Below are 10,000 nucleotides of genomic sequence, written 5' to 3' on the forward strand. Positions count from 1 at the left end.
GTGTCTGTCCAGCCTGTGCCTAAATGGGATCTAGCTCTGATTATTGGCCTGTTATCTTGTTTTCCTACATTGATAAAGTCTTTGATAATTTTTGTATTGAACACTTCTTCAAACCTTGACATGATTACCAATAAGATTTGCAAAGCGAGATTCATCGGTGATCTTTCCTGCTTCCCTCGCGAATGGCCAATCTCCCTCAGGATCTTTGCGAAATCTGTTAGCCAAGTTCCCCGCACATGGCTCTGGCCCTTCGCTAATCTTGCTAATCTCCAGCTTTCTCTCTAGCCTCTTCGAATCTATTGTTTCTCCACATTGTTCTTCTTCGTTTGACAACTAATCTACTTCACTCCACCTCTGGCCTTTTCCACTTTTGAGGGAGACTCGACCTTTCACCGTCATTCTTCACCTCTCAACCTCCATCAATAGGCCATTCCAGGAGCCGAGTCTAGTCCTCGCTATTAACAGTCTTAGAGGTTGACGCTGCAGACATTTAGTCCTTGCTATTAACTGGATCTCAATTCTGAATCTGAGAAATAAAGAATTTCATTAAATTTAATGATCGGACACCAATCTATATATTTTTCTTGTTATTATTCCTTCTAGAAAACATTAAGAATTAACTTTTTTCTTTAATTAAAGTTTTTTTTTGTAATTATACTCTTTGAAATTTATTTGTTTTTGCCTCAGAGCTGCTACTATACGCAAGAAATATATATATATATATATATATATATATATATATATATATATATGTGTGTGTGTGTGTGTGTGTGGGTGTATATACATACATATATATACATACACACACATATATATATATACACACATAAATGTGTGTACACGTACCTATTGTGTACATTTTCTATGTAAACTTGTCTGTCGCCAGAATCATGGACTAAGGATCAGCTATTGATCATACTAAAGCTAACACAAACGCTCCTCCATGAATGAGAGCATATCAGCCCAACTTGGTTTTAAGTAAGCCTAGTATTAATCTTCGTCTCTGCAACCTTCCTCCAATGAACTGCCTTTTACTCTCGGCGTAAATTGGGCGACCTGAAAAATGCTCTTCGTTAAGCACTCGTTAAGCTGACTAATGAGTTGAAGGCAGACCCAATAATCCATTACGCGTTTTATAAGCCTTTTTCATTTGTCAGTTATCGATGAATCAGTATTCACCATTCATTGCCATGTAAAAGTAATTCAAACTTCATTAACTTTATCATTCTTCCCCGGATTTCGATCCAACTGAATCAATCAGAATTTCAAATACCTTTAATTGCTCAGAAAAAAAAAAACTAAAATACAGAAAGGAAAAAGAAGAAGGAGAAACTGAAAAGAAAATAGGAAATAACAAAAAATAAAAAATAAGAAAACAAAATGTAAAATAAAAAATAAAAAAGGCCCTGCTGGTAGGCGCTTCCGAAGGCCCCGTCTGGATTCTCTGTGTGCAAGCCTGTGATCAGTTGCAGATGCTGATTATGCAAATGCGTCAGAGATAGACTGCCAGGTGGACGCGCTCTCGCCTCGGAATCGATACGGATTATAAACAATTGTTACAAGAACTTTCACTCTGCCATCATCATACAAAATCATTCATTAATCATTTTTGCGCGAAGTTTTAGAAAGAATGAAAAAGAGACATCTGTTATATCAAATTGCACACGACTTTTCTTTTTCGTTCTCAGCGCGGTGGCAAGAGAGGAGGGAACCTGAGAGGGTGGCGGAAATTTTCGGCTGAGGTGACAGGGCGCTGCAGACTGACAGAAGGATTATATGGCCCTGGCAGGGAGGGCAGGGAGACGGGCGAGTGTAGCTGAAGCAGAGGGAGACACACACACACACACACACACACACACACACACACACACACACACACACACACACACACACACACATACACACACACACACACACACACACACATAAGGGTGTGTGTGTTAGAGGGAGAGAGAGAGAGAGAGAGAGAGAGAGAGAGAGAGAGAGAGAGAGAGAGAGAGAGAGAGAGAGAGAGAGAGAGAGAGAGAGAGAGAGAGAACGTTGGGCAGATGGACAGATAGACACAAACAGAGAGACAGGCAGACATATAGCTGGAGAGACCCGAAAATCGCCCCCCCCCCACACACACAACCCCGCCGCTGAAACCAGACAAATCGCCGGATGAAAATCCATTTTTCATACCCCTGCCTCCACCCTCCTGGCCCCCTCCCCCCCGCCCGCCCCCCCGACCTTAATGGAGAGTGAGAATGATGGTTATCTCTGCAACTAATCACTCGTTTACATAAAGAATGACGAAACTCAATGTTGCGAAAGAAAATATGAGTCCCATTATAGTAATATCTCACTTAGGTCACGCGGGCGAGGGGATAAATCCTTGTAAGTCAAGAGGTTTTTGCAACGACACTCGTGGGAAGGCGAGGGATGCAAGAAGCGGTCGGCCGTAGACGCGAATCTGGCGGAGAGTGGAGCGAAAGGAAGGGGGAAGGGCGAAGCGAGAGAGCGGGGGGGTGGGGGGGCGAAGCGAGAGAGCGTTGGGGGGGGGGGGGGGGAGAGAGGGCAAGGGGCAAGGTGGAGAGGTCGAAGCGAGAGGGGGAGAGGGCGAGAGCGAGGGGAAGGTGGTCACGAGGGGGAGGAGCGAGAGGGGGAAGAGGGTGAAACGAAAGGGGGAGGGAAGGGAATAAGGGAGAGGGGGGTTGTGGGCGATGAAGCAAGGGGGCGAAGCGGGCGGGCAGGGGGGGGGGGAGGACGAGAGAGCAAGGAGGGGGTGACAAGAGGGTAAGTGGGTGAATCGAGAGAGGGGGGGGGGCGACGAAGAGAGAAAGAGGGAAGGGTGATAGTGGGCGAGGGGGCGAAGCGAGAGGGGGGGGGGGGGAGGGAATCGAGGGGGCGAAGCGAGAGGGGTGGAGGGGAGCGAAGGGGCGAAGCGAGAGGGGGTAGGGGAGCGATGGGGCAAAGCGAAAGGAGGTGGGGGGCGAGGGGGCAAAGTGAGAGGGGGAGGGTGGGGGAGGCGGCGAAGGAGAGGGGGAAGGGGGGGAGGCGGCGAAGGAGAGGGGGAGCGGGAGTGGGAGTGCGGACTTCCTCCTCATTTCTCAGCGTTGCTTGTGTTAACGTCTCAAACTCTTGCTTCTTCGGACTTGTTGCTGCTTGCAACAAGAGCGAGAGAAAAGACAGAAGGGAATGAGAGAGAATACTTACATACCTTTTATATATTTGCATCTATATATTCATCTATGTATATAAATATATATATATATATATATATACACATATATATGTATACATATATATGTATATATATATATATATATATATATGTATATATATATACATATATATATACATGTATATATGTATGTATATAAATATATATATATATATATATATATATATATATATATATACATACACACACACACACACACACACACACACACACATATATATATATATATATATATATATATATATACACATATATATGTATATATATACATATATATATATTCATATATATTTGTTTTTGTGCGCGCACGAGTATGTGAGTGTATATGATAATGATAAAAAAAAAAAAATAATGATAATGATAATGATAATAATAATAATGATGATAATAATGATAATGATAATAATAATAATGATAACAATAATTATAATAATAATAATAATAACAATAACAATAATAATAATAATATAATGAGGATGATAGAAATATTATAATGATAATAATAACGATGATAACACTGATAATGATCATAATAATAATACTGACAACAAAAGCAATCATAATCTCCATTGTTAATATCATTGTTATTATCATAACAATGAAAATCATAAAGATAATTATAACAACGGCATCAGATAATAATCAACATTCACAAGGAGATAGGTATAACATATAAAGAAACCAGGAACACAAGATGCCACATTTTGGGTACTTAAGTTTCTCTAATCGAAAACAGTCCCGTGAGATGTCATTGTGAGATGTTCCCTCAAGTTAAACTTAGTATAGTTTTTATAAACAACAACACTACCTGTACTTTTTTCTCTCTTTTTCTTTTTCTTATTAATTCATTTAACAGAGGAAAGGTTCTTTCCCTTTAAAACTACTGTTCAAACATTATACATCTATTTACTTGTCCTGGTTGTAGTAAAGGAGGTATTAGGTCAACATTACACTTCAGGCGTAGAATGTGAACGGGTCTACCTCTGAACAAACAATTCTCCGCCATCCAAAAGCACTCGCCCGCAGAAACCACCTTTACCCCACGCTGATTCCAAAACTCTTTCCACATTATACATGAGTCTCTGGTAGGGTCGAATCCTGGTATAGGAAAGAGGGGGAGAAGAGAGAGTGAGTTAAGGGTTAAGAGAGAGAGAGAGAGAGAGAAAGAGATAGATAGATAGATAGATAGATAGATAGATAGAGAGAGAGAGAGAGAGAGAGAGAGAGAGAGAGAGAGAGAGAGAGAGAGAGAGAGAGAGAGAGAGAGAGAGAGAGAGAGAGAGAGAGAGAGAGAGAGAGAGAGAGAGAGAGAGAGAGAGAGAGAGAGAGAGAGAGAGAGAGAGAGGGAGAGAGAGAGAGAGAGAGAGAGAGAGAGTGGTAGAGAGAAATAGGTAGAATAAACGAGAGAGCGAAAGAGAGACATGGCCAGGTAAATAGACCAAGTATGGGTGTGACAGTGTGAACTTACAAGCAGCCCTTCAATAATAATAAGAAAAAAACATTGTTGACAAAAGCCTAGTCGGGGCGAGGAGAATGTTGTGCAAGATTAGCTGTGTTGTGAGAAACCATTTCAAAAGTTTGAAAAATTGTTCCTGAGCTAAACTTTCTAGCCAAGTTTTAAACAGTTACGAAACTTCGCATTAGATTTGGTAAAAAATCACTCTCACTTTATATATATAAACCTTAATCAAAATAACAGTCAGCTAACACAAAGGTTATTTATTCGTTTACTGATATTACGCATAGCATCAGTGATACCCAGAAATGATACCAAAAAACTGTCGGAAAACAGCATAAGATCTAGTAATTATAAAATAACAATAATGATACGATCGTGACAATAACAAAAAAAAAAAAAAAAAAAAAAAAAAAACGACTGTGACATTAAAAAAGGTGAATATAAATAACAGGATGGCCTTAACATTACCATCTACAGACATAACACACGGCCACAGTCCCTACATCCACAAGAACACTTGCAATTACACAAATGCAACAGGAATCTCCGAGAAAAAAGGCAAGACTCCCCCAACTGGCAACAGTTTCAAAAACAATGCACTAACGCGGAAACAAAAGCTGGGACCCCCCCCCCCCCCCCTTTAAACCCCCCGCGCCGAGGAGAACATTTGAGAATTAAGGGAAACAGGTGATGGCTGAAATGCTGGGATTTCGTGTCCTTGGAGGGAGGGGGAAGGGGGAGAAGGGAGGGGAAGGGGGAAGGGGAGGGAGGAAAGGGGGAAGGGGAAGAGGAAAGGGAGGGAGGGTACGATGGAGGAGAGAGAAACAGATAAGCGAGAAGGGGAGATATGGAGTAAGAGAGAGAGAGAGAGAGAGAGAGAGAGAGAGAGAGAGAGAGAGAGAGAGAGAGAGAGAGAGAGAGAGAGAGAGAGAGAGAGAGAATAACGAGCGAATAAGAGAAAGTTATATAGCTAACTAGTAAGAAAGACAGGTAAATAAAGATAGGTAGATAGATAGACATAATGAATTAGCGAGTGGATAAGAAATCTCTCTTTCTCCCTCATATATATATACATATATGAACATATATATATATATATATATATATATATATATATATATAGAGAGAGAGAGAGAGAGAGAGAGAGAGAGAGAGAGAGAGAGAGAGAGAGAGAGAGAGAGAGAGAGAGAGAGAGAGAGAGAGATATAGATAGATAGATAGAGAGAGAGAGAGAGAGAGAGAGAGAGAGAGAGATAGATAGATAGATAGATAGATAGAGAGAGAGAGAGAGAGAGAGAGAGGGGGGGGGGGGGAGATAAACACAATACACGCAGACACAAGACACAAGGAAGAAAGACAGAAACTCCAGATAAGAGGAAACTTTCTCCTCCTCTTTGTATTTCCCGCCAGCTCTGTTCCACCCTCCGCCCTCTTCTTCTCCTCCTCCATCATCTCTTCTCTTTCTCCGCAAACTTATTTCCCTCGCTTCGCTTGCTGCCTGGTCCTCTCATGATTTCAAAAGAGCCTAATGCACTCTTGCAAAGCCTCAAGTACTGCTATATCACTCCTCTTTTGAGAAATGTATTTGGTTGAGGGCCTGTCATGAACAATGGGCAGCGATGTATTGCTTCTGCAGCGTATGGAGAGTGACATCACGCACTCGAGATGAACGACGTGAAGAAACGGCATTGCACAAAAGTATGGGGCGTTGCAAAAGGATCTTTAGGTTGCATGCCTTCGCAACAACGAAAGATGGAGGATTATATGAATACATTTCAGATGAACACATTCCTCCCTTTCCTGAACGTTTTCCACTAATAATTTTCTCTTTTAAAATTTTGTTTTATATTTAAGTTATCTACTTTATCTTTGGTTTATTATCTTTATTTGTCCGTTTTTTCTACTCCAAACTCTTTCTTGTTTCATTACTTTTTATATATGAATTCGATAGGGCGTTAAGATATTGTATTTCATATTTTATTATCTTACGTGACATTACTATGTACCATGCATTGCCATATATGAATAATTTTATCAACCTAACACATAATAATTTTGTTCATGGGATAACACAAGAATGATACGGAGGCGGAGAGGGGAGCAGAAATAAATTAGCTATGAATATTAATTCTTTTCATATATAGTTTTTTTTTTTTATCAATCAGAATGTGAAAATCATGTGTATCTAAAAAGCAAAGCAATGATCTGTAGAACAATTGCAATGAAACGAAATAATTTTAAGCTTCTCTCTTCCCCCCCCCCTCTCTCTCTCCTTTCTTTTCTCTGTCTCCGCCCCCCACCCCACATCACTCTGACTCACACCTTTTCTCTCTCTCTCTTTCTCTGTTTCTGTCCCCCCCCCCCTTATTTCTAACTCACACTTATCTCTCTCTTTTTCCCTTTCTCTGTCTCCCCCTCACTCTAGCTCACACCTCTTTCTCTCTCTCTCATTCTCTTTCTCACTCTCTCCCATTTATTTCTCTTTCTTCTCCCCTCTCTCTCAAATGGCAATACACAAGTAATTTTACATCAAAGTGATATGTACGAATGTGCATGCAAGCATGGAATATTCACATCTGTTAGTATTTATTTCTCTTTAATTTGTATCGCATTCACATTCATGTATATATCAATTGCATTTCGTATATCTGAGTATAATTTTTACTTGTTCGTTGGGAGAGAGAGAGAGAGAGAGAGAGAGAGAGAGAGAGAGAGAGAGAGAGAGAGAGAGAGAGAGAGAGAGAGAGAGAGAGAGAGAGAGAGAGAGAGAGAGGTGTAGTGTCCACCAAGTTTGAAGCTAATTTTTCATTTTTCAAGTTATCATATATTTGAGATTATTTCAAAATGCACCATGAGTGAACCAGGCCCCATTCTTCTTTTCACATTACATTACATTGTATTATTCCCGTGCAAGACAGTTTCAGTACTTAAATGAAAGAAAATGAGTATTTGTGTTGTTATGTTCCCTATTCAAAAACCCCGCATGGAAATGGTACAGCAATTGCAAAAGCACTACACTTGGTCATTTAGATTTAAGCTTTGTCCTTTATTCTGTGATTACATAAAATCACCCGGAGGCACATAGAAATATACACAGCAAAGATACATTGAATTTCATGAGCGCTGAATTAAGCATCTGAGATCACAGTGTCCCCAAGTACAAATGATATGGCTCAGATATATGTAATGGAACTATGTAATGGAAATGAAATCTAACGTTAGGTAAAATAAACGTTTGTTGCGTAGATTTTGAAGGAATAACTTATCGTTTCATCTTGGTAATAAACAAGTCTCTTGATTCGAACATCTGCTTCGAACAGCCGAATCACGGGCAAACCGGTTCGTTCAAAAGCTCCGAAGTAGGTTTTGATCTTGGGATGATTCCGCATTCACTAAGCAGTACAAAGGGCATGCGGTCCTGAAAAGCACAGAGAGGGAAAGGGGAAACCGCACACAAAGGGGGCGGAGGCAGAACGGCAAGGTGAGTTAGGAGAAAGGGTCATAACGTCATCAGGCTGTATTGACTAGACTTTCGGCCGCGCGTTTCGTGGAGTCGGCGCCCGTGTCAGTTGGGTTGCTCAGCGCGCAATATTCTTAATGCTGCTTCGGGGGCGGCGTGGGCAGGTGGGGGCCGGGGGGGGGGGGGGGCAGCTGCTGCGGAAACGTCTGTGTTTTTTCATGTTTATTTTTATTATGTTCTTGTTCGATGATCTCTCTTCCCATTTATCTAGTTGGGAGAGAGAGGCGGAGAGAGCACGAGACGGAGAGAGGAAGAGAGGGACAGGAAGAGAGGGAAAAAGGAATAAAAGGAGAGAGGAAGAGAGGGAGAGAGGAAGTGAGGGAGAGAGGAATAAAATAAGAGAGAGAGAGGGAGAGAGGAAGAGAGGGAGTGAGGAAGTGAGGGAGAGAGGACGTGAGGGAGAGAAGGAGTGAGGGGGAGAGGAAGAGAGGAGAGAGGAATTGAGGGAGAGGAAGAGAGGGAGAAAGGAAGAGAGGGAGAGAGGAAGTGAGGGAGAGAGGAATAAAATGAGAGAGGAAGAGAGGAAGAGAGGGAGAGAGGAAGTGAGGGAGAGAGGAAGTGAGGGAGAGAGGAAGTGAGGGAGAGAGGAAGAGAGGGAGAGAGGGGAAGAGGAAGAGAGGGAGAGAGGAATAAAAGGAGAGAGGAAGAGAGAGAGGAAAAGAAAGAGGAAGAGGGAGAGAGAAAGAGAAAAAGGGAAAGGAAAAGAGAGAGAGAGAGAGGGAAAGAAAGAGGAAGAAGTTGGGTCGGATATCGCTGCGGTTTGGCTCTGGTCGCTCGGGCGCTCGCCGCCGTGTGGGTTGCGGGCCGAGTCTGTGCGAGGGTGTATGTTTCTATATATAATGCGCTATTGCATTCCTCTTTCACACACTCACATTCACAGGGTTTTATATGTATATATACATGTATAATGCATACATATATATACATATACACATGTATATGTATATATATATATATATATATATATATATATACACACACACATATATATATATACATACACATATACACATATATATACACATATAAACATATATATATACATTAAACACAAACACAGTAACGTCTACACAAAGTTGAAAAGGAAAACAGCCATTTCGGTTTGTTATTCGTCTGAAAAGGAACTCATTAAGTGTTCGAAATGTCACGATTTATTTTCATTTATTACTGTGGTTGTTCTCCTTTTCATATATTTATATATATATATATATATATATATATATACACACACACATGTATTCAAGAAATGCAGTCGTGTCATGAACACCATCTCAGATTCTAATGATTCTAGCTGAATTCGGGAAAGATGAACCGAAGATCATGTTCCTGTACAATCCCTTAAGGTCGGCTCAGGTGCCGTGATCTAGCGAGAATTGTTCCCTGAATTAATCTCAAGAACACGCGGACTTGAGCTGTGGTCACATGACTCCTTGGTATAGAGGGGCGCCGGGATATGCGATGCTTATGCTCGCCCCAGCTGCCCGTCTATTCCCTTCCATAACTAGGGACGGGGAAAGGACCACCGTATCGGCGCCTCGCTATTCGTTATTCCCGATGATCAAAAATATGAAAGTACAGTTACCAATCACTTCATTAGTTATTAAAATGGTGCTTTGATGTACAGTTATACATACTTTCTCTAATTTATTTTACATGGAAGAATGAATTGTTATCATAGTGTTTATTTTCTAATCTCAACATATGGAACTCAAATGGCGAACGGAAACATTTCACCATCGGCGCAAAGTAACTTATTCCCTCATTGACAGTATCAGAGCCAGTGAGGAATTATAGAATA

This window comes from Penaeus chinensis, chromosome 2 (assembly GCF_019202785.1).
Source record: "Penaeus chinensis breed Huanghai No. 1 chromosome 2, ASM1920278v2, whole genome shotgun sequence".
Lineage (NCBI taxonomy): Eukaryota > Metazoa > Arthropoda > Malacostraca > Decapoda > Penaeidae > Penaeus > Penaeus chinensis.